The sequence below is a fragment of the Plecotus auritus genome (genome assembly GCF_963455305.1).
Source record: "Plecotus auritus genome assembly, chromosome: 5".
Taxonomy (NCBI): Eukaryota; Metazoa; Chordata; class Mammalia; order Chiroptera; family Vespertilionidae; genus Plecotus; species Plecotus auritus.
In genome coordinates, this window is record NC_137776.1 from 98,349,467 (window position 1) to 98,373,363 (window position 23,897).

A 23,897-nucleotide genomic window follows, 5' to 3' on the forward strand; every position below is an offset into this window, starting at 1 on the left:
ACTGCAATTAAGTTGATATTAACTCAAACTACGCTGTTTTAATTGAGATGTTAATTTTAATTCCAAGGTTCAACCATTAAAAAATAAATTTAAAAAATAGTAAAAGAAACAAGAGAATTAAAATAGCACACTAAAAATATTTAACCCAGCTGGCGTGGCTCAGTGGTTGGGCATTGACCAGGAGATCACGGTTCAATTCTAGGTCGGAGCACATGATTCCAGTCAGGGCACATGCTGGGTTGTGGGCTCGAACCCCAGTAGGGGACGTGCAGGAGGCAGCCGATCAATGATTCTCTCTCATCGTTGATGTTTCTATCTTTCTCTTCCTCTCTGAAATCAATAAAAATATATTTTAAAAGATCTAACACAAAAGAAGGTAGCAATAAAGAAATGAACAAAAAGAGACATAATACACATAAAACACAAATATAAAATGGCAGGTGTAATCCTATCTTATGTGTAATTACATTGAATATACATGGAATGAACAAACCATTTAAAAAGCAGACATGAGCAGAATAGATTTAAAAAAAAAAGCATGGTCCTACTATATGCTATCTACCACAGAAACACTTTAGATTCAAAGGCAAAATAGGTTGAGAGAAAAAAAAAAGGAAAAGCTATACCATGCATATAGTACCAAAAGATATCTGGAGTGGGTATACTAAAAGCAGACAACAAAGAATATAGTATATGTAGCTGGGTGGCTCAGTTGGTTGGAGTACCGTCCTGTACACCAAAAGGTTGCGGGTTCGATCTCCGGATTGGGGCAAGTACAGGAGGCAACAGATTGATGTTTCCCTCTCACATTGATACTTCCCTTTCTTTCTCTCTTTCTAAATCAATGAATATATCCTCGAGAGAGGATTTAAAATTAAAAAGAACATAGTATAAAAATTATTTTGAGCCTTATCTGGTTTGGCTCAGTGGATAGAGCGTCGACCTGCAGACTGAAGGGTCCCGGGTTCGATTCCAGTCAAGGGCACATGCCCGGGTTGCAGGCTCAATCCAGTATTTTGGAGGGGGAAAAAGTTGGAAGATTCACACTTCCTAATTTCAAAACTTACTACAAAGCTATAGCAATCAAAACAGTGTGGGTACTGAAATAAAGATAGAGACCGGTGGAACAGACTTGAGAGTCCAAAAATAAACCCCAACATCTATGGTCAAATGATTTTTCATAAGGGTGTCAAGACAATGGATAAATAAGTCTTCAATAGTGCTGGACAAGTAGATATTCACATACCAAAACATACAGTTGGACCTGGACCTCACACAATATGTGAAAATTAATTCAAAATGGATCAAAGACCTAAATAGAAATGCTAAATTCATAAAACTCTTAGAAGGGAACAGAGGTGTAACTCTTCATGACCTTGGATTAGGCAATAATTTTTTTTTGTTTAGAGCAGTTTTATTTATAATTGCCAAAATTTGGAAGCAACCAAGATGACCTTCAATATGTGAATGGATGAACAAATTATGGTACACCCAGACAATTGAATATTTAGTGCCAAAAAGGAGTGGGCTATCAAGCTGTGAAAAGACATGGAGAAACCTTAAATGCATATTGCTGTGAAAGAAGTGAGTATGAAAAGGCTACGGTATGATTCCAACTGTATGACATTTTGGAAAAGGCAAAGCTATGGATATAGGCAATAATTTCTTAAAAGTAACATCAAAAGCACAGCCAAGTTTTCTGCCACCTGAGCCAGCCCTTATAAAGGAGTTCCTGGAATTGTATTTCAACCAACAGGACTGAGGCTTTCCTCATCCAATTAGAGCTGCTCATCTATATTCCCACCTCATCAGCATCTCCACTGACCAATTAGTGCAGCTCCATTCTGACTAATTAGGACAGTGCTATTTGGACCAATCAAACTATGGGGATTTGGTGAGGATTTGGTGTTGTGATCTGCAAGAGGGACCAGGAGCAGGGACTTCTGTCTATTTAAATCAGCTCCCCTCTGGCTCTAGGAGTGCATTTTCCTTTTTCCAGACTACTAAAGATTGTTTCCCAGGCTGGAGATAGAACTGAAGCACCAAAGACATCTCTCCAGAGCACAGAGAAGCAGACCTGAGCAGGGCAGAGCAGACTGGAGCAGGTGAAACAGACCAGGGCTGTCTACCCACAGAGGGGCCTTGCCATAGAGGCTGCATCACAACGCTGCTGTTCCACAGCAATGCTGACTCTTAACTGAACTGTAACACAACTGACCTGTTCTCATGGCTGTTCTGTATCACAATCGAGCTGTTTGCAATGAATAAAATCTCCTTCATCACCACACCCCAAATTAAGGATTTCTGTTAGCACTGAATTGGCCCCAATGACCATCAGTTGCACACAAATGAAAAAAATAAACCAGACTTCATCACAATTAAACAAAAATAGTAAAAAGACAACCTACAGAATGAGAAAAGTATTTGCAAATCATACATCTGACAAGGGTCTGGTATATAGAATACACAAAGAACTATTACTGCCCAACAAGATAACTATGCCAATTACAAAATGGGCAAAGCTTTCAATAGACATTGCTCCAAAGAAGATATAAAAATGGCCAATTCAGCTGAGTTTTTAAAAGGACAGCATCTGGGGAGCAAAAAAAAGGACAATGATATAAAAAGGGGGAAGAAAAGGCAGTAGGGAAATGATAGGTGGGGAGGGGGAGTGGAGAATTACTAGAAACGGTTGGGCAAGGTGGTTTTGGAAAGTGTCCACTCTATGGTTTGGCAGCATTGCTTTATTTGAGCAAAGACTCAGCACTAGGGCTGGGGCCACCTTTAGGGACTGCAGGGAGAAGCCAAGCTAAGGGTTAGGAAGCCTCTTAGCACAAGGGTCAGGCAAGCCTTCTGTGCTGCATGGGAGTTCACAGTTCTCTGTAACCTGCCTAAGCAAGGCCGGCAGCTAGCAAAGTCAGGAAGGGAAGCGCAAGGCATGATGGAGTTCAGAAACACAGTCCTACGCTGCCTCTGCAGATGGTTTCTACTGTCCGCCCTTCCTTGCTTCAGAGCTTACACTCCTGTCTTCCCTACCTGTCAAGGTCAGCTCAATCTGTTTTTCCCATCCTTCAGGGTCAGAATTCTGACCTAATAACAAGGGTTCCCACAGCTTTGGCCTCCTTCTTTTCTGTGATCACAGCCCTGCTAGGTCAGAAATGCTCTTGGTCCTGTAATAAAAATATAAAATAAAAATGGCCAATTAGCACTTGATAAGATGCTTAATACCATCAGTCATTAGGGGAATGCTAATTAAAACACAATGATATACCACTTCACATCCACTAGGATGGCTATAATCAAAATGACAGTGAGAAATGCTGGTGAAGATGCGGAGAAACTGGTAGCATCTGAATCAATATTTCCACTGCTAGGTAAATACCAAAGAGAACTGAAAATATATAAACACACAAAAAAATGTGTGCACTAACATTGGATGTGGCATTATTTATAAGAGCTAAAAAGTAAAAATTCGCCTTAGCCGGTTTGGCTCAGTGGATAGAGCTTCAGTCCACAGATTGAAGGGTCACGGGTTCGATTCCAGTCAAAGACACATACCTCAGTTACAGGCTTGATCTCTGACCTCGGTTGGGGTGCATGGGGGAGGTAACCAATTAATGTTATTTGACATCCTATATAATAATCTTGGTACTGGGGACCAAGCCTGCAACCAGGGCATGTGCCCTGACCAGGAATTGAACCCTAACCTCCTGGTTCACAGGTTGAAGCTCAACCACTGAGCCACATTGGCCTACCCTACATATTTTGACTACACTTAATCCATTTACATTTAAAATGATATTGATAGGTATGTAGTTATTGCCATTTTATTATTCATACTAGAGGCCCAGTGCACGAATTCGTGCACTGGTGGGGGGCGTGGCCTGCAGGGATCAGCCCACTGTGGGAGTGCCGTTCATCCCAGTCAACTGAGCAGCTGCTGAATGAGGAAATTAGTCTGAGCTGATATTTTGGGGTAATGTCTTGGGTAAAGGTGTGTTCTGTTTCCTGGAGGAACCTGGCGGAGAGCTTTGCACCCCAAAGCCACTCGGTGAATGTCCTTGATGTGTGATGCCAGGTCGGTGACACCATCGGGGATGTTCAGGGCAGCTGTGCTCCAGGATCCTCAGCCATCAAGACAACCTCCCCAGGGGGTCCACAGTCATGTCCTCTCTTGCCATCTGCCTATGCCAACTCCCCATGCCCTTTCTAGAATACACCTTAGAGGGCCTGTATCAGCTGGTGGGGTCAGGCCAGAGTCTGGATCATCTCAGGTATTTGATAGGTGCAGAGACTCAGCCTCACCCTGGGCCTACTAGCGGCCACTGTGGGAGCACACTGACCACCAGGGGGCAGCTCCTGCATTGAGCGTCTGCTCCCTGGTGGTCAGTGCGTGTCATAGCGACTGGCTGATCTGGTCATTCCGCCATTCGGTCACTGGGCTTTTATATATATAGATTTATGTTCCTTTCCTTTTATTTCTTCTTAATGAAGTCCCTTTAACATTTCTGTAATTTTGATTTGGTGGTTAGAACTTCTTCAGTCTTTTCTTGTCTGGAAGCTTTAATTCTCTTTCACTTTTACATGGCAGCCTTTATTGTTGAGTAGTTTTGGTTGTAGGACCTTGATTTTCATCACTTTTAACATTTTTTTCCAATCTCTTCTGGACTGAAATGTTTCTATTGAGAAATCAGCTGACAGTCTTATGGGAGCTTCCTTGTAGGTAACTATCTTACTCTTGCTGCTTTTAAGGTTCTCACTTTGTCTTTAACCTTTGCCATTTTAATTATGATGTGTCTTTTTTAATTTTAATCCTCAACCAAGGATATTTTTCCATTGATTTTCAGAGAGAGAAGAGGGGAAAGAGGAGGGAGGGAGGGAGAGAGGAAGGGAGAGAGAGAGAACATCAATGTAAGAGAGACATAACTGGTTGCTGGCAATCAAGGCACATGCCCTTGACCAGAATCGAACCCATGATGATGCTTCAGTCCATGGGCCCATGCTCTAATCAGCCAGGGCAATTATGATGTGCCTTGGGGCCTTTGAGGTTCAACCTGTTTGAGACTCCCTGTGATTCCTGGACTTGTATGTGTTTTTCCTTAACCAGGTTAGGGAAGTTTTCAGTCATTACTTCTTCAAATAGGTTCACAATCCTTTGCTCTCTTCTATTCTTCTGTTACTCCTCTAATGTGAACGTTGTTATGCTTAATGTCCCAGAGGTCCCTAAAATTATCCTCATTTAAAAAAATTTTTGCTTTTTGCTCTCTGGTTGGGTGTTTTCTACCTTGTCATCCAAATCACTGATTCGATCCTCTGCTTCAGTGGTCGGCAAACTCATTAGTCAACAGAGCCAAATATCAACAGTACAACGATTGAAATTTCTTTTGAGAGCCAAATTCTTTAAACTTAAACTTCTAACGCCACTTCTTCAAAATAGACTCGTCCAGGCCATGGTATTTTGTGGAAGAGCCACACTCAAGGGGCCAAAGAGCCGCATGTGGCTCGCGAGCCGCAGTTTGCTGACCACGGATCTAATGTAATGTTGATTCCCCCCAGAGTATTCATTTCAATTCTTTTATTCTTCATTTCTGACTGGTTCTTTTTTATGGTTTCTTATGCTTACTACCTTGAAGTTCTCACTGAGTTCATCTATTCTTCCCTTCAGTTCTTTGAGTACCCTTACTACCAGTATTTTGAACTCTGTCTCTGGTAGATTGCTTGCCATCATTTCATTTAGTTCTTTGTCTGGAAATTTCTCATTTGGGCATGTTTCTTTGTCTCCCCAATTTGGCTGTCTTTCAGTGTTTGTTTCTATGTATTAGATCTGTTACATCTGCCAGTCTTGGAAGAGTGGCATTATGTAGTAGGTGTCCTGTGGGGCCCAGTGATGCAGTCTCCCTGATCACTTGATTTGGGTGCTCCAGAAGTGTCCTTTGTATGGGTTGTGTGTGCACTCATGTTTTAGTAGTTGAGCCCTGATTGCTGTTGGCACATCAGTGGGAGAGACTGACCCTAAAGCTGGTTGGGTGTGACCACAAGCAGAGCATATGAGCTGCTCTGCAGGGGCTGACCCCATGACGCAGGATTCATCCCAGTGGGGTCTGGTGTCTACTGAGAGCAACCCTTTGGGTGTGCCACTTGTGGAGCTAATCTGGAGGTGCTCTGTTGTCTGAAGCTGACCACTGGGTGTGTTGGTTCTGGGGCCTCTCGGGAGGGTCTTTGTTGCAGCTCAATGTTAAGATGTTACCTGTGACTGGCCTGGGGCTACCTGTTATTAGCTACAAAGTGATCTGCTGTTGTTAGCTGACTGTGCTGGGCCTGGATCCTCATGGCAAGGGCCATACTGCGAACTGAGGCTGGCTGCCACTATCACTGGGCCTTGGGAAGGTCAGCAGAAAGCCAAGGCACCTGAGATCCGCTGCCACCTGCTGGCTGCCCATAAGGCTCAGCCGCTGACAGAGCCTTAGGCAGTATGCAAGTTGGGTTAGGCAGGTCTTAGGGAGTCTAAAGAGTAGAATGAGTGGTATCACCAGGTTAATACAGATTCAGATTTGGCACCAGTGCTGGGCCTGAGGCCATTTCACAAAAGTCTCAGGGTACACCGAGGCTGACAGCCATCCACCTGTTGGGGAGCACATGAGACTTGGTTGGAAAGTTCAAGGAATAATTAGGGGTGCTGCCTTCAACACTCCCCGAAGTCGGAATTCCTATAAACAGGGCAGTCGGCCTTCCACACACTTCCCTTTTCTCACAATGTCCTCCTTACAAACTTTCCAACCAAGTCTGGTGTGCTCCCCAACATCAGCCTAGTGCCAGTGGAACTTTGCAATGGGGTGGGCTCTCAGGGAGTCATCAGGGTAAAGCTGGTAGAGTCCACCAAGATAATGCAGATTCAGATTTGGTCTCTTTGTGGGAGGGCTCACCACAGGGAATATGGCGGTATTCTGAACTCTTTATCTGGTAGATCCCTCTACCCCTTGCCCTGAAGCCAAACAATTCTGTTTCTCCCTGTATGTCTCTGGCACTCCTCCCCCACCTGAGCTTGACAAAATCCATCTAGAGTTTTTAAAGAAAGACTGTAACATGGGGCAAGGCTGGCTGACACCAGAAGAGCTTCAGGCTGAGTTGGGTAGGGCTGGATATAAGGGAGTCACCAGGGTGGAGCTAGTAGAGGTCACTAGGCTAATGCAGATCCAGATTTGGCTGTGTGTGGGAGAGGCTCAACACAAAAACGATGGTACCTGTCAGCCATGCAGGAAGAAAGTCAATGTTGGCCATCCCTCCAGCCCTTGCTCTGAAGCCACACAGAGCAATTTCTCCCTGTATGTCTCTGATGACCCCGAATCACTGTCATCTATTGGAATCCAAGGTGACTGCCTGCAAGTGAGAGTTTATATGCTGGTTCTTTAAAAGGACACCGGGGCCTGGCTGGTATGGCTCAGTGGTTGAGCACTGACCTATGAACCAGGAGGTCAGGGTTCGATTCCTGGTCAGGGCACATGCACAGGTTGCAGGCTCAATCCTCAGTGTGGGGTGTGCGGGAGGCAGACGATCAGTGAGTCTCATCATTGATGTTTCTATGGCCATTCACAGTCTCTCCCTCTTTCCTTTCCTTTTTGAAATCAATAAAAAATATATATATTTTAAAAAAGGACACCTGGGTTTCCAGCAGTTTTTAGCCTTACCAGGACAAAAAGAATCCCCACTAGTTTTCATAGCTAGAAGTCATGTGGGCTCCTCTTCCCGGCACTGGTGTTCCAAGCTGGGAAGCCCAGCGTGGGGCTAAGACACTCTCACTCCTTAGGGCAACCTCTGCAGCTGAAATATCCCTCCAATTTCTCAATCACCACCTATGGGTGTGTGACCAGCCCATTTCACATCTCTGCTCCTCCTATCAATCTCAACATGGCTTCTTTATATTTTTAGTGATAGGACTTATGTTCAATTAGTCTTCAGATGATTATCTAGATTGATTGTTCTATAATTTAATTGGTCATAGACTAAAAAAATAATACAAAAAGTCTATGAAACCAAGAGCTGGTTCTTTGAAAAGATAAACAAGATTGATAAACCATTAGCCAGACTCATCAAGAAACAAAGAGAGAAGACACAAGTAATTAAAATCAGAAACGAAAGAGGTGAGGCAACAACTTTCACCACAGAAATACAAAAGATCATAAAAAAATACTATGAACAGCCATATGCCAACAAGCTGGACAATGTGGATGAAATGGACCAATTCCTAGAAAAATACAATCTCCTGAAACTGAAACAGAAAGAATCAGAAAACCTGAATAGGCCTATAAATAAGGGATGAAATTGAAGCAGTAATCAAAAAATTCCATAAAACAAAAGCCCTCGTCCAACACCCTTTTTTTAATAAAAACTCTCAGCAAAGTGGGAACAGAGGGATCATATCTCAACATAATAAAAGCCGTATGTGACAAACTTATAGCTAACATCATACTCAATGGGCAAAAACTGAAACCATTTCCCCTAAGAACAGGAACAAGACAGGCATACCCACTTTCACCACTCTTGTTCAACATAGTACTGGAAGTCCTAGCCATAGTGATCAGACAAAAAAAATAAATAAAAGGAATCCAAATTGGAAAGGAGGAAGTAAAACTCATTATTCACAGATGACAAGATACCGTACAAAGAAAATGCTAAAGACTCCATAAAAAATATACTACATTTAGTAAGTGAATTCAGGAACACAGCAGTATACAAAATTAACAGCCAGAAATCTATGGCATTTTTATACACCAATAATGAATTATCAGAAAGAGAAACTAAACAAATAATCCCATTTGCCATTGCAACAAAAAAAATTATGATACTTAGGAATAAACTTAACCAAGGAAGTAAAAGACCTATACTCGAAAAATTATAGGATGTTGAAAAAAGAGATACAGGAAGATATAAATAAGTAGAAGAATTTACTGTGTTCATGGGTTGGTAGAATCAACATCATAAAATGTCCATACTAGCCAAAGCAATCTATAGATTTAATGCAATCACTATTAAAATACCAATGGCGTGGGAGAAACCAAGATGGCGGCATAGGTAAACACCTAAACTGCTGCCTCGCACAACAATTTCAAAACTACAACTAAAAGACAGAACGGACACCATCCAGAACCACAGGAAAGCAGGCTGAGTGAAAATTCTACAACTAGAAGGAAGGAGAAAAGCTCACAGAGAATTGGAGGTACGGCAAAGGGGCTTTGTGCGCGCAGAGAGGAAGGGCGGCTGAGAGCCTGGCTGACTTCCTCTAGCGGAAGGGGGAAGGAAGCCTCTGACCGCACTGAACCCCAGTTCTGACTGCACTGAACCCCAGTTCCGGGCGAACCCCTGGGGACCCACGCTCTTACGGGGGGAGTCTGGACTCTCGGGCGGAGACTCGAGCTGGGAAAGGCAGAAGTCTGAAGGCGCACGCGGGCCAGTGCGCACAAAGGCTGCGGGGGTTGCCACAGGCTTTCCCTAGTGGAGGGGAGTCAGAGGATTCTGACTACACTGAGCCACAGTTCTGACTGCAGTGAACCCCAGTTCCAGGCGAGCCCCTGGGGACCCACGCTCTTGTGGGGGGAGTCTGGACTCTCGGGCGGAGACTCCGGAGCCGGGGAAGGCGGAGGACTGAAAGCGCGCTCGCGCTGGTGCGCACAAGGGCTGCGGAGGTTGCCGCGGGCTTTCCCTGGTGGAGGGGAGTCAGAGGCTCCTGACGGCACTGTGCCCCAGTTCTGACTGCAGTGAACCCCAGTTCCAGGCGAGCCCCTGGGGACCCACGCTCTTGTGGGGGGAGTCTAGACTCTCAGGCGGAGACTCGAGCTGGGGAAGGCGGAGGACTGAAAGCGCACATGCGCGCAAGGGCAAGGCTGACAGGAAGCCAAGACTGAGACTCCACCCCATCCAAGCTGAGCACAGAGGCTATTGCAATTTGGCAAGTCTAATCCTATAGGGCTGTCTCCAGCACCGGGCTTCTCCCAGCATAGACACAGCTGATCCTTACAGCCAACTGGCCCGGAGGTCAATTCTTCCCAGTGATACCAACAACAATAAAGACTTAATTACAACAAGGCTGTACACACAGTCCACAAAGGGGTGCACCAAGAGTGTCCACCTCAGGTTAACTGGGGAAGCAGACCCACTGGGCCATATTGGAAACCTAGCACAAATTTCTACCTTACCAACTCAGGGAATCAGTGAAAATGCGGGGTCAAAGAATCAGATCACAAACGAAAGAAATGGAGGAAAACAAACGACTGGATATAGAATTCAAAACCACGGTTATAAGACTTTTTAAGAATATCCTAGAAAAGGCCGATAAATATAACGAGACCCTCGAAGATATGAAAAAGGACCAACTAGAAATTAAACATACACTGACTGAAATAAAAAATATTATACAGAGACCCAGAAACAGAATAGAGGAACACAAGAATCAAGTCAAAGAATTGAAATACAAAGAAGCAAAAAACACTCAACCGAAAAAGCAAAAAGCAAAAAAAAAAAAAATCCAAAAAGTTGAAGATAATGTAAGAAGACTCTGGGACAACTTCAAGCGTACCAACATCAGAATTATGGGGGTGCCAGAAGAAGAGAGAGAGCAAGATACTGAAAACCTATTTGAAGAAATAATGACCGAAAACTTCCCCCACCTGGTGAAAGAAATAGACTTACAAGTCCAGGAACCCCAAACAAAAGGAATCCAAAGAGGACCACACCAAGACACATCATAATTAAAATGCCAAGAGCAAAAGACAAAGAGAGAATATTAAAAGCAGCAAGAGAAAAACAGTTAATTACCTACAAGGGAGCACCCATACGACTGTCAGCTGACTTCTCAACAGAAACTATGCAGGCCAGACGGGAGTGGCAAGAAATTTTCAATGTGATGAATAGCAAGAACCTACAACCAAGATTACTCTACCCAGCAAAGCTATCATTCAGAATTGAAGGGCAGATAAAGAGCTTCACAGATAAGAAAAAGCTGAAGGAGTTCATCACCACCAAACCAGTATTATATGAAATGCTGAAAGGTATTCTTAAAGAAGAGGAAGAAGAAAAAAGTAAAGAGAAAAATTATGAACAACAAATACATATCTATCAACAAGCGAACCTAAAAATCAAGTGAATTTAAAAACCTGAGGAGCAGAATAATCTGGTGAATATAATAGAATCAGGGGCATAGAAAGGGAGTGGACTGATAATTCTCAGGGGGAAAGGGGTATGGGGGGTTCATGAAGAGAATGGACAAAAATCATACACCTATGGATGAGGACAGTGGGGGGGGGTAAGGGCAGAAGGTGGGGTGGGAAAGGGGTGGAGGGGAGCTATGGGGGGAAAAAGGAGAAATAATTGTAATAATCTGAATAAAGATTTATTTAAAAAAAAAAAATACCAATGGCGTATTTCAAAGATCTAGAACAAAAAGTCCAAAAATTTACATGAAACCAAAAAAGATCCCAAATAGCTGCAGCAATATTGAGAAAGAAGAACAAAGTTAGAGGGATCACAATACCAGATATCAAGTTATGCTACAAAGCCACTAAACTCAAATAGCCTGGTGCTGGCACAAGAACAGGCATATAGATCAATGGAACAGAACAGGACAATAGAGCCCACTGCATGGGAGAACATATTTGCCAGTGATACACCCAATAAGGGGTAATTTCCAAAATATGTAAGGAACTCATACAACTTAACAAAAGACAACCTGATTTTAAAATAGACAAAGGACCTAAATAGACACTTCTCCAAAGTGGACATACAGAAGGCCAAGAGACATATGAAAAAATGCTCAGAGTCACTAATCATTCAAGAGATGCAAATCAAATAGTGAGGTATCACCTCACACCTGTCAGAATGGCCATCATCAACAAATCAACAACTCAACAAATGACAAGTGCTGGTGAGGATGTGGAGAAAAAGGAACACTTGTGCGCTGCTGGTGGGAATGCAGACTGGTGCAGCCACTGTGGAAAATGGAACTCCCATTTGACCCAGTGATCCCACTGCTAGGAATATATCCTAAGAAACCTGAAACATCAATCAGAATGAATATATGCACCCCTATGTTCATAGCGGCACAATTTACAATAGAGCTAAGATTTGGAAACAGCCCAAGTGCCCATCAGCAAATGAGAGGATAAAACACCTGTGATACATTTACACAATGGAATATTATGCAGCTATAAAAAATAAAGAAACACTTACTATTTGCAACAACATGGATTTACCTGGAGAGCATTATGCTAAGCGAAATAACCCAATCAGAGAAAGATAAATATAATATGACCTCATATGTGGAATCTAATGAAATAAAAAAATAGATCCAGAGACATAGAAGCACAGAACAGATTGTAGAAGTTCAGAGGGAAGAGATCAACCAAAAAAAAAAAAAAAAAAGATGGCAGCACAGGTAAACAAGCGCTCACACTCTCTCCATCAACCACATCAAAATTACAATTAAACCACAAAACCACCATCATTTAGAACCACCTGAAATCTGGATGAACAGAAGTCCTACAACTAGAGAATTAAAGAAGCCATATTGAGACCAGTAGGAGGGGTGGAGGCATGAAATGATATGCACATATGGCGTGTGTTTTTTAAAATGGGAGGGATATCTTGGTTGTGGAAGTCCATGTGAGCAGCAAGGGATCCCAGCCCTACACCAGACCCCTCAACCCAGGGTTCCAGTGCCAGGAAGAAAGTCCCATAACTTTGGGTTGTAAAAGAGGCGGAGACTGTGGCTGAGTGACATGTAGGCTGCTGGAGATCCAGGCAGTTCCTCTTAAAGGGCTGGCACATGGACTTACTCGGACTCAATCCCTCTGGACTCCAGAGCTGGGGCTGAGGCTTGAAAGGATCCAGGGACATATGGGGAGGAACTACATTGTCTGGCATCAGGGCAAGAACTGAGGATGGAAGGGGGATAGCTTTCTCCCACACAAAAATGAAAGCAGAGCTCATTGTTCCTATGCTGAGACCTCTCCCACCACAGAGCTGACTGACAGGTGCCACATCTGAGTTTCCATCAGCCTGGCTGACACTGTTCACCTGGCCCTGGTGACTTACCCAATTGGGTAGACCCAGACCTACCCAATTTTTAACCCCACCCAAACTGTCTTTCCATATGAATAGACCAGGGGTGGGCAAACTTTTTGACTCGAGGGCCACAATGGGTTCTTAAACTGGACCGGAGGGCCGGAACAAAAGCATGGATGGAGTGTTTGTGTGAACTAATATAAATTCAAAGTAAAGGAGCGGAGGGGAGAGCAAGAGAACCGGATAGAACAGCCAGATCCGGCCCGCAGGCCGTAGTTTGCCCAAGGCTGGAATAGACTATCCTGGCTCATCTAAAATCTTTCAAACAAGCAACAGCTGACCCCAGAATGCCCCATACCTCTCAATAAGACGCCCCAGGCCTGGTACTAGCAGCTTGCCTTAGTTCACAGGTTGGCCTCTCCTGGGCACCTCCAAACCCAACACAAGTAGCAGCCATCTGCAGATCACTCTGTAGCTTTTGCCAGTGGCCCCAGGGAGGGCACAAGCAGTAGCTGCCTTTGCACCACCCTGGAGGTTACCGAGCCAGTGCACCCAGTGGTCAGCTTTAGACCATGCCATATTACAAACGTACCACATCCACAAGCAACACTCTCAAGGGGAAGAGTTGGAGATCACCAAAGCCCCACTAAAGCAAGTCCTGCTCCATAGTGCTGTCTCCTGCACAGCAGCTCTTCCCCTGTAGTCACAGCTGAACCACACAGCCAATTGATCTGGGGTCAATCCCTCCCAGTGATGCCAATATCAAGCAAGGCTCAAATACAACAGGACAGTGCACAGAGGCCACATATGGGTGCACCTAGAGTGCCCAGCACAGGTGACAGGGGAAACCGAGCAACTGGACCCTACAGGACACCTACAACACAAGGCCACTCCACCAATTCCAGGAGCTATAGCAGCTCTACCTAATACACAGGAACAACCAAAGGAAAGCAGCCAAAATGCAGACACAAAGAAACATGTCACAAATGAAAGAACGGAAGAAATCTCCAGAAAAAGAACTAAATGAAATGGAAGCAAACTACCAGATACAGACTTCAAAACAATGGTTACAAGAATGTTCAAGGAACTTAATGAGATATTCAAGGAACTTAGTGACAACTTCAAGGAACTTAGAACATCAATGACATAAAAAAGGACCAGACAAAAATGAAGGATACATTAATTTAAATGAAGAATAATTTACAGGGAATCAACAGTAGAGGACACAGAGAATCAAATCAGTCATTTGAAATATGAGGAAGCAAAAAACACCCAATCAGAACAGCAAAAATAAAAAATAATTCAAAAATATGAATACAGCCCTAGCTAATTTGGCACAGTGAATAGAGCATTGGCCTGCAGACTAAAGGGTCCCGGGTTCGATTCTGGTCAAGGTCACATGCCTGCGTTGCAGGCTTGATCCCCAGTGTGGGACATGCAGGAGGCAGCCAATCAATGATTCTCTTTCATCATTGATGTTCCTATCTCTCTCTACCTCTCCCTTCCTCTCTGAAATCAATTAAAAAATATTTAAAAAATAAACATAGTGTAAGGAGCTTCTGGGAGAACTTCAAATGTACCAACATTCGCATCATAGGGGTGCCATAAGAAGACGAGAGGGAACAATAAACTGAAAACCTATTTGAAAAAATAATGACAGTAAACTTTTCCTACCTGGTGAAAGAAATAGACTTACAAGTCCAGGAAGCACAGAGACCCAAACAAGAGAGCCTAAAGAGGCCCACACCAAGACATATCACACTTAAATTGCTAAAGGTTAAAGACAAAGAGAGAATCTTAAAAGCAACAAGAGAAAAGCAGTTAGCTGCCTACAAGGGAGTGCCCATACGACTGTCAGCCGATTTCTCAACAGAAACTTTGCAGGCCAGAAGGGAGTGGCAAGAAATACTCAAAGTGGTGGAGAGCAAGGACCTATAACCAAGATTACTCTACCCAGCAAAGCTATCATTTAGAATTGAGAGTCAGATAAAGAGCTTCACAGACCAGAAAAAGCTAAAGGAGTTCATCACCACCAAATCGGTATGACATGAAGTGTCAAAAGGTCTTTTTTAAGAAGATAAAAATATGAACAATAAAATGGCAATAAATACATATCTACCAACAACTGAATCTAAAAATCAAAATAAACAAACAAGGAATCTAATGAACAAAATAAACTGATTAATAAAATAGAATCAGAGGTATGGAAACATGGAACAGACTGATGAATCTCAGAGGGAAGAGGGGGAGGAAGAATGGGGAGAGATTATCCAAAGAGCTTATATGCATACTAAGGTCCGATGCACGAAACTTGTGCAAGAGGCTGGGCCCTTGCAGCCCCGCTTGCCTCAGCAGGCCCTTGCAGCCCCAGCTTCGTCCGGAAGGTCGTCCCGACGATTGTTTTGCTGTTCGGTCTAGTTAGTGTATTAGCTGTTTATTATATAGGAAGGATAGGCATTACCTATGGGACAGGGCAGGAACCGGGTGGGGAGGGACAATGCGGGGAGACGGGTGACATCTGTAATACTCTCAACAATAAAATACTCTCAACAATAAAGAAAAAAAAAGAATCACTGAAAGTAAACTAGGGATTGCCCAGGGTTGAGAAGATAGAAGGATAGGGGGTGGGTGGAGGAAGGGGAAGGATGGGAGAATTTGGGGCTGATGGCAAAGGGTTCGAGGCATCTTTTTATATAATGAAAATGTTCTAAAATTGACTGCAATAATGGTTGTATAACTCTAGAAATATTACTAAAAACTACCGGAATTATACTAGTACACTGCAACTGGTAAAGTATCCTAATAACAAAAGGACAAGAGGTGTCACGACTGAAATGACCAAACGAACGGTTACCATGAGAGGACCCCCACCTGGATCGGGGGAGTGGCCGGCAGCCCCTAGCCCAGGCCAGCCAGGGCCCCAGAAGGTACCCCTGCCACGAATGGGGGCGTGGCTGGCCTTCAAACCATGGGCGGCCGTTAGCCCAGACTGGCCAGCAACCCAGAGGGGACCCCCGCCACGAATGGGGGCATGGCCGGCCTTCAAACCACGGGCAGCCCCTAGTCCAGGCTGGTCCAGTGCCCTAGAGGGGACCCTCACTATGATCAGGGTTGTGGCCAGCCTTCAAACCACTGGCGGCCCTTAGCCCAGGCCAGCCAGCACCCCAGAGGGGACCCCTGCCACGATCGGGGGCATGGCCAGCCTTCAAACCATGGGTAGCCCCTAGCCCCAGGCTGGCCCAGTGCCCCAGAGGGAACCCCCGCCACGACTGGGGGCATGGCCGGCCTTCAAATCACTGGCGGCCCCTAGCCAGGGGAAGCCTCCAAGCCGAAGATGCCCGAGTCTGTTCTGGACCTAGGGCTGCACTCTCCCCACGAGTGACTTGGAAACCACCAGTGTCTAACTGCCAGTCTCCAGGAGGTTGAAGTGTGTCCACCATCCACCAAAAAGTAGGACCATCGAACCATTCACAGTCTCAGTGCAGGCGCAGGTCCATGGCTGAGGGGGTGGAGGCCAGACCAAAACAAAACAGCAGAAACACCCTGCTCACCTCAGCGGGTGCAGCTGCAGTCCATGTGGTCTGGGCAGTGTAGAAAGCGCTACCTTCTCCCAGGTCCTGTGCTGGCACCACTGCCTCGCTCACCCTCAAGCCCCTCACCCCCCCGCCCCCTGTGTCCTGACAGGGAAGTGTGTAGGGCATCCTGAAGCAGTTGTGCTGTTCTGGGTGCTTTTACCCAAAGACACCCTTTGGGATGAATTCAGAGCCACATCTCACTTCCCATGAGACTGGAAGAACCATGTAAAAGGAATTCAACAAAAGCTTTCCACATCTCTGTTTATTCTTTCGAATCCATAAAACGACCTTAAAAAAAGCATTCAGGCCACCTAAGAGAATGTTCTTTCTGGCCAGAGCATGCAGGATTCTTTTGCCCAACAGGTTAAAGGAAGCAAGAGAGCTGGCACAGTGGAAATGGCCCTGGTGCCCTATGAGGAGCCCGCGGGAATGGGGTTGCAGAAATTCCACAAGCCTCTTGCTACCTTCTCCTTTGCAAACCACACCATCCAGACCCACCAGGACTGGAGGCAACTGGGAGTCGCAGCCGTAGTTTGGGACGCAGTAAGCAAATCCTGGGGGGCCTCTGAAAACATCTGCAATGGAAGGTAAGACTGGTCTTTATTTAAAAAAAAAATAAAAGAACAGCTTTGTTTAGATATAATTCATAAACTATACATGTTACCTGAAGTATGCAATGAACTGGTTTTTTAAAGTAAATTCAGAGTGGTACAACCATCACCATGCTCAAATTTTAAATATTTTCATGACCCCATCCCCTCCAAAAAAACTTCTACCCACTAGAATCACTTTCCTGATCATCTTCCCCAAAATAAACTGCATTTTAAGGGTGGGAAAAGGAAAGTTGAGGGAAGTTAAAATACTGCACAAAGGATATTGTAAAATGACAAAGCCCAAAGTGAAGTCATGTGTTTTTTTTAAAATATTTTTTTTATTGATTTCAGAGAGGAAGGGAGAGGGAGAGAGAGATAGAAACATCAATGATAAGAATCACTGATCAGCTGCCTCCTGCAGGCCCCCTACTGTGAATTGAGCCCGCAACCCAGGCATGTGCCCCTGACCAGAATCAAACCTAGGACCCTTCAGTCCACAGGCCGATGCTCTCTCCATTAAGCCAAAGTGGCCAGGCCATGTGTTTTCTTTCAGTTCTGCATGGTTGTAATGGTCCCCAAATCTATGCTAATAAAAGGGTAATATGCTAATTAGAGTGGACGTCTTCTGGACATCCTTCCAGACAAAGCTGCAGCAGCTGTGAGGGCCAAGGTTCAGGCAGCTGTGGGTGGCTGCGAAGGGCTGAGGCTCAGGCCGGCAGTGGCAGCAGCAGTGGGGTAACGGGGGCGGTGCCTTCCCCTGACCCACCAGGTCACCTCCTGCAGAGGGAGGCCAGACTGGGGGCCAAGGCAGAGGCAGTTAGAGGCGATCAGGCTGGCAGGGGAGCAAGTTAGGGTCTATCAGGCCGGCAGGGGGGCAAGTTAAGGGCAATCAGGCCGGCAGGGGGGCAAGGTAGGAGTGATCAGGCCAGCAGGGGGGCAAGGTAGGGGCGATCAGGCCAGCAGGCAGAGGGGTTAGGAGCAATCAGGCAGGCAGGCAGAAGGTTTAGGGCAATCAGGCAGGCAGTTGAGTGGTTAGGAGCCAGTGGTCCCGGATTGCACAGGGATCGGGCCTAAACCAGCAGTTGGACAACCCCTGAGGGGTCCCAGATTGGAGAAGAGGCAGGCCGGTCTGAAGAACCCCGCCCCGTGCACGAACTTCGTGCACCAGGCCTCTAGTCTATATATAAAAGCCTAAGTGACCATTGCGACCATTACGACCAGACAACCGGATGATAGCTATAATGTGCACTGACCACCAGGGGGCAAATGCTCAACACAGGAGCTGCCCCCTGGTGGTCAGTGTGCTCCCACAGCCAACCTCCTGTGGCTGGCCAACCTCCTGCGGTCCCTGCCCCCGGCTGGCCGGCCCCGATCGGGACTGGGTGAGATAGCACCAATAGGCCCCAATTGCTGGCCCAGGCTGAGGGACCCCACCTGTGCACGAATTTGTGCAATAGGCCTCTAATCTATACTAATAAAAGGGTAATATGCTAATTAGACCAGATAGACTGAACGTCTTCCAGACATCATTCCGGACGTCCTTCCTGACAAAGCTGGGGGTGTGGCCGGCCTGCAAACCGCCGGTGGCCCCTCACCCAGGCTGGCCCCGCCCCCCAGTGGGGACCCCCACCCCAATCGGGGGCATGGCTAGCCTGCAAACTTCCTGCGGCCCCTCACCGAGGCCAGCCCCGCCCCCAGTGGGGATCCCCACCCTGATTGGGGGTGGGGCTGGCCTGCAATCCCCACAGCCCCTCACCCTGGCCGGCCCTTCCCCCGAGCGGGGACCCCCCGCCACCCTGATCCAGGGTCCCCTTCAGGGCAGGCCAGCCAGCTCCCACCCATGCAACTAGGCCTCTATGCTATATAATCAAAGGGTAATATGCAAATTGACACTAATAGCAGAGCTACCAGAACGACTGCTGGACCAGTCACTATGAGGCGCACTGACCACCTTTGGTCCCTTTCCCCAGCCGGCAGGCTCCAATCACCTGATGGCAAATGGGGAACCGGGGGGGGGGGGGGGAGGAGCAGGGGGGGGGACTGGCTGAGGGCAGCTGGGGAAGATGGCCCTGATCGCAGGCCAGGCCTAGGGACCATACCCGCACATGAATTTCATCCACCGGGCCTCTATATGGTATAAAAAATTGTAGGTCAATGACAAGGTGCTAGAGTTACGGGGAAAGACAAATATTTTCTATAAATAGTGGCAGAACAACTGGGAACCTCAGTCCTTACTTCATAACATACAAAAATTAATTCACATCACAGATCTGAATATAAAAAACTAAAATGATAAAACTGAAAAAAAAAACACACAAAACTTGGTGACTTTGAGTTTGGCAAAGATTTCATTTTCTTAGTGTCTTTTGAAGAGCAACAGTATAAATTTTAAAAGAAAAATGCATTCTACTTCATCAAAAGTAAGTAACTCAGCCCAGCTGAGTGGCTCAGTGGTTGAGCATTGACCTATGAATCAGGAGGTCAGGGTTTGATTCCCAGTCAGGGCACATGCCTGGGCCTGCAGGAAGCAGCTGATTAATGATTCTCTTTTATCACTGATGTTTCTATCTCTCTCTCTCCCTCTCCCTTCCTCTCTGAAATCAATTTTAAAAAATTAGTAACTTATATTCTTCAAAACACACTATGAAGAAAATAAAAATGCAAGCTACAGAGTAGGAGAAAATATGTACAAAACATATATTTCACAATGAATTTGTATCTAAAATTTGTAAAATACTCTTACAATCCAATTAAAAAATAAAAACAACCTAATAAAGGAAGGGCAGAAGATTTGGATATACATTGCACACACACACACACACACACACACACACACACACACACACCCACACACACACACAAGATACATAGATGGCAAATAAACATATGAAAGATGCTCATCATCATTAGTCATTTTGGAAATGCAAATCAATACCACAATGCAATTCCAAAAGACTGGCTATCCAAAGTGTTGGCAAGGATGCTATGCAACTAAAATGCTCATACACTGTTGCTGAGAATGTCAAATGGCACAATTACTTTGGAAAACAGTCTGGCAGTTTTGTAAAAAAACAAACAAAAAACTAAACATACAATCCAGCTCTCATATTCTTTGGTTATTTACCCAAATATTATGTTATCATGATTTGAAAAGTTATGTTCATATAAAAACCTACACACAGATGTTTAGTAGCTTTATTCATAACTAGAGGCCTGATGCATGACATTGGTGCAGGAGGACCCCTCTCGCATTCCGGGACCCCTTGGGGGATATCTGGCCATGAGGAGTCGGCCTAAGCCGGCAGGTGGACATCCCCCGAGGGGTCCTTAGTGCTGCCTCAAAGGTGACAGAGGCTCCCGCCACCGCCGCTGCACTCAGCCAGAAGCTGGGCTCGCCGCTCCTTAGCGCTGCCTAGGAGGCAGGAGAGGCTTCCGCCACTGCTGCTGCACTCTGCCCACCATGAGCCAGCTTCTAGCTGAGCGGCGCTCCGCCTGTGGGAGCGCACCGACCACCAGGGGCAGCTCCTGCATTGAGCGTCTGCCCCTGGTGGTCAGTGTGGGTCATAGCAACCAGTCATTCTGTCGTTCAGTTGATTTCCATATTAGGGTTTTATTATATAGGATTGCCAAAACTTGGAAGCAAGCAAGATGTCCTTCAATAGGGAAATGAGTAAAGAAACTGAGGGACATCCAGACAATGAAATATTATTCAGTGGGGTAAAATATTGAGCTATCAAGACACAAAAAGACAAGGAGGAACCTTAAATGTGTATTTCTAAGAGAAAGAATCCAATCTTAAAAAAGCTATATACTGTATGATTCCAAGTATATGACATTTTTGTAAAAGGCAAAACTATGGAGGCAGTAAAAAGGTCACTGGCTGCCAGGGGTTCAGAGCAGGGAGGGATGAATAGGTGGGCCACAAGCGATCGTTAGGGCAATGAAACTGTTCTGTCTGATACTACATTAATGGTACATTTGTCAAGACCCATAAGATGTTCAACACAAAGAATGAACCCTAATGTAAACTGCAGGTTTTACTTTAGTTAATAATGTGTCGATATAGGCTCATCAATTGTAATAAATGTATCACATTAATTCAAGATGCTAATAATAAAAGAAGCTTTGATGCGTTGTGGGATATATGGGATATCTGTACTTTACACTCCATTTTTCTGTAAAACTAAAACTGTTGTTTTTTTTAAAAAAGTAAAATTATCTGCTTTTCACTGTGGGAAAGAAGCAGCAAAAAAAGAAAAACACACAATGAGATCCCAAAAGAATGACTATCTGAAGTATTGGCAAGGATATTACACAACTAAAATATTCACACTGCTGGTAAGAGTGTCAATGTGCCCAGCCTGCGTGGCTCAGTGGTTGAGTGTCACCTATGAACCAGGAGGTCACGGTTCGATCCCCAGTCAGGGCACATGTCTGGGTTGCAGGCTCAATCCCCAGTAGGGGGCGTGCAGGAAGCAGCCAATCAATGATTCTCTCTCATCATTGATGTTTCTATCTCTCTCTCCCTCTCCCTTCCTCTCTGAAATCAATAACAATGTATATTTTTAAAAAAACTTACCAAATTACAAACTTTAAATGAGCAGTTTATGTCAATTATTTCAATCAAGCTAAATAATTTTTTGATATATTATATGTAGGGCAAACCATTCGTCCCAATTTGCACATGAACAACTAAAACTAGATTGTAAAATCAGAGAAACCAAGGTGACGGCATAGGTAAACACCTAAACTGCTGCCTCGCACAACAATATCAAAACTACAACTAAAAGACAAAACAGACACCATCCAGAACCACAGGAAAGATGGCTGAGTGGAAATTCTACAACTAGAAGGAAAGAGGAAAGCACATTGAGACTCAGAGGAACTGCAAAAGGCTGAGGTACAGAGACGTGCACGCACAGAGGGGATGACTGGCTGAGTGCACAGGCGGCTGAATGCATGGCTGGCTTTCTAAAGCGGGAGGGAGATGGAAACTCCTGACTGCACTGAACCCCAGTTCCGGGCGAGTTTTTGGGAACCCAAACTCATTCAGGGAGAAACTGGACTGTCAGGAAAAGAGAAAGCACACTGAGACTCAGGGGAGCTGCGGAAGGCAGAGGTCCGGGGGCGTGCGCGCACAGAGAGGACTGACTGCTCAGTGCACGGGTGGCTGAGTGCGCGGCTGGCTTTCTAAAGCGGGAAGGAGATGGAAACTCCCGACTGTGCTGAACTCCAGTTCCAGGCGAGTTTCTGGGAACCCAGACTCATTCGGGGAGAAATTAGACTGTCTAGCAGCGGGCGAAACTTGAGGGCGGCTTTCTCTCAGAGGTGCTTGCAGCGATTACCGCGGGACACTGAGACCCAGGGGCCTCATAGGGCAGGGCTGACAGGAAGCCAAGGCTGTCTGCTCCTCCCTGAGACTCCGCCCCGTCCAAGCTGAGCACAGAGGCTTTTGCAATTTTGCAAGTCTTGTCTCATAAGGGTGTCTCCAGCACAGAAGTTCTCCCAGCGTAGACACAGCTGATCCTCACAGCCAATTGGCTTGGAGGTCAATTCCTCCCAGTGATACCAACAACAATCAAGACTTAACTACAACAAGGCTGTGCACACAGTCCACAAAGGGATGCACCAAGTGTGTCCACCTCAGGTAACTGGGGAGGCTGAGCCACTGGGCCCTATAGGACACCTAGCACACAAAGCCACTCTACCAACTCAGGGAAGCAACGAAAATGCAGAGAAAAAGAAACAGATCACAAATGAAAGAAATGGAGGAAAGCAAACAACTGGATATAGAGTTCAAAACCACGGTTTATAAGGTTTTTTAAGAATTTTCTAGAAAAGGCCGATAAATTTAGCGAGACCCTCGAGGATATAAAAAAGGACCAACTAGAAATTAAATATACACTGACTGAAATAAAAAATATTGTAGAGACCTAACAGCAGACTAGAGGACCGCAAGAATCAAGTCAAAGATCTGAAATACAAAGAAGCAAAAAACACTCAACCAGAAAAGCGAAAAGAAATAAGAATCCAAAAATTTGAAGATAGTGTAAGGAGCCTCTGGGACAACCTCAAGTGTACCAACATCCGAATTATGGGGGTGCCAGAAGAAGAGAGAGAGCAAGATACCAAAAACCTATTTGAAGAAATAATGACAGAAAACTTCCCCCACCTGGTGAAAGAAATAGACTTACAAGTCCAGGAAGCGCACAGAACCCCGAACAAAAGGAATACAAAGAGGACCACACCAAAACACATCATAATTAAAATAACAAGAGCAAAAGACAAAGAGAGAATAGTAAAAGCAGCAAGAGAAAAACAGTTAATTACCTACAAGGGAGCACCCATACGATTGTCAGCTGATTTCTCAACAGAAACTATGCGGGCCAGATGGGAGTGGCAAGAAATATTCAAAGTGATGAATAGCAAGAACCTACAACCAAGATTACTCTACCCAGCAAAACTATCATTCAGAATTGAAGGTCAGATAAAGAGCTTCACAGATAAGAAAAAGCTAAATGAGTTCACCACCACCAAACCAGTATTATATGAAATGCTAAAAGGTATTCTTTAAGAAGAGGAAGAAGAAGAAAAAGGTAAAGATAAAAATTATGAACAACAAATACATGTCTATTAACAAGTGAATCTAAAAATCAAGTGAATAAAAAATCTGATG

General features: G+C 45.1%; 1 protein-coding gene across 5 annotated transcripts in view; it reads right to left on the minus strand.

The window, feature by feature from the left end:
* MAP3K2 (mitogen-activated protein kinase kinase kinase 2) overlaps positions 1-23,897 on the minus strand; it is a 112,442-nt gene that overhangs the window by 66,725 nt on the left and 21,820 nt on the right. For 3 of the 5 annotated variants that reach the window (XM_080670481.1, XM_080670478.1, XM_080670480.1), the window contains one exon: positions 3,037-3,170. The exons of the other annotated variants lie outside the window; for them this stretch is intronic. The gene's annotated coding sequence lies outside the window, so the exon portion shown is untranslated. The remainder of the gene's footprint in view (positions 1-3,036; positions 3,171-23,897) is intronic. 5 annotated transcript variants of the gene reach the window in all.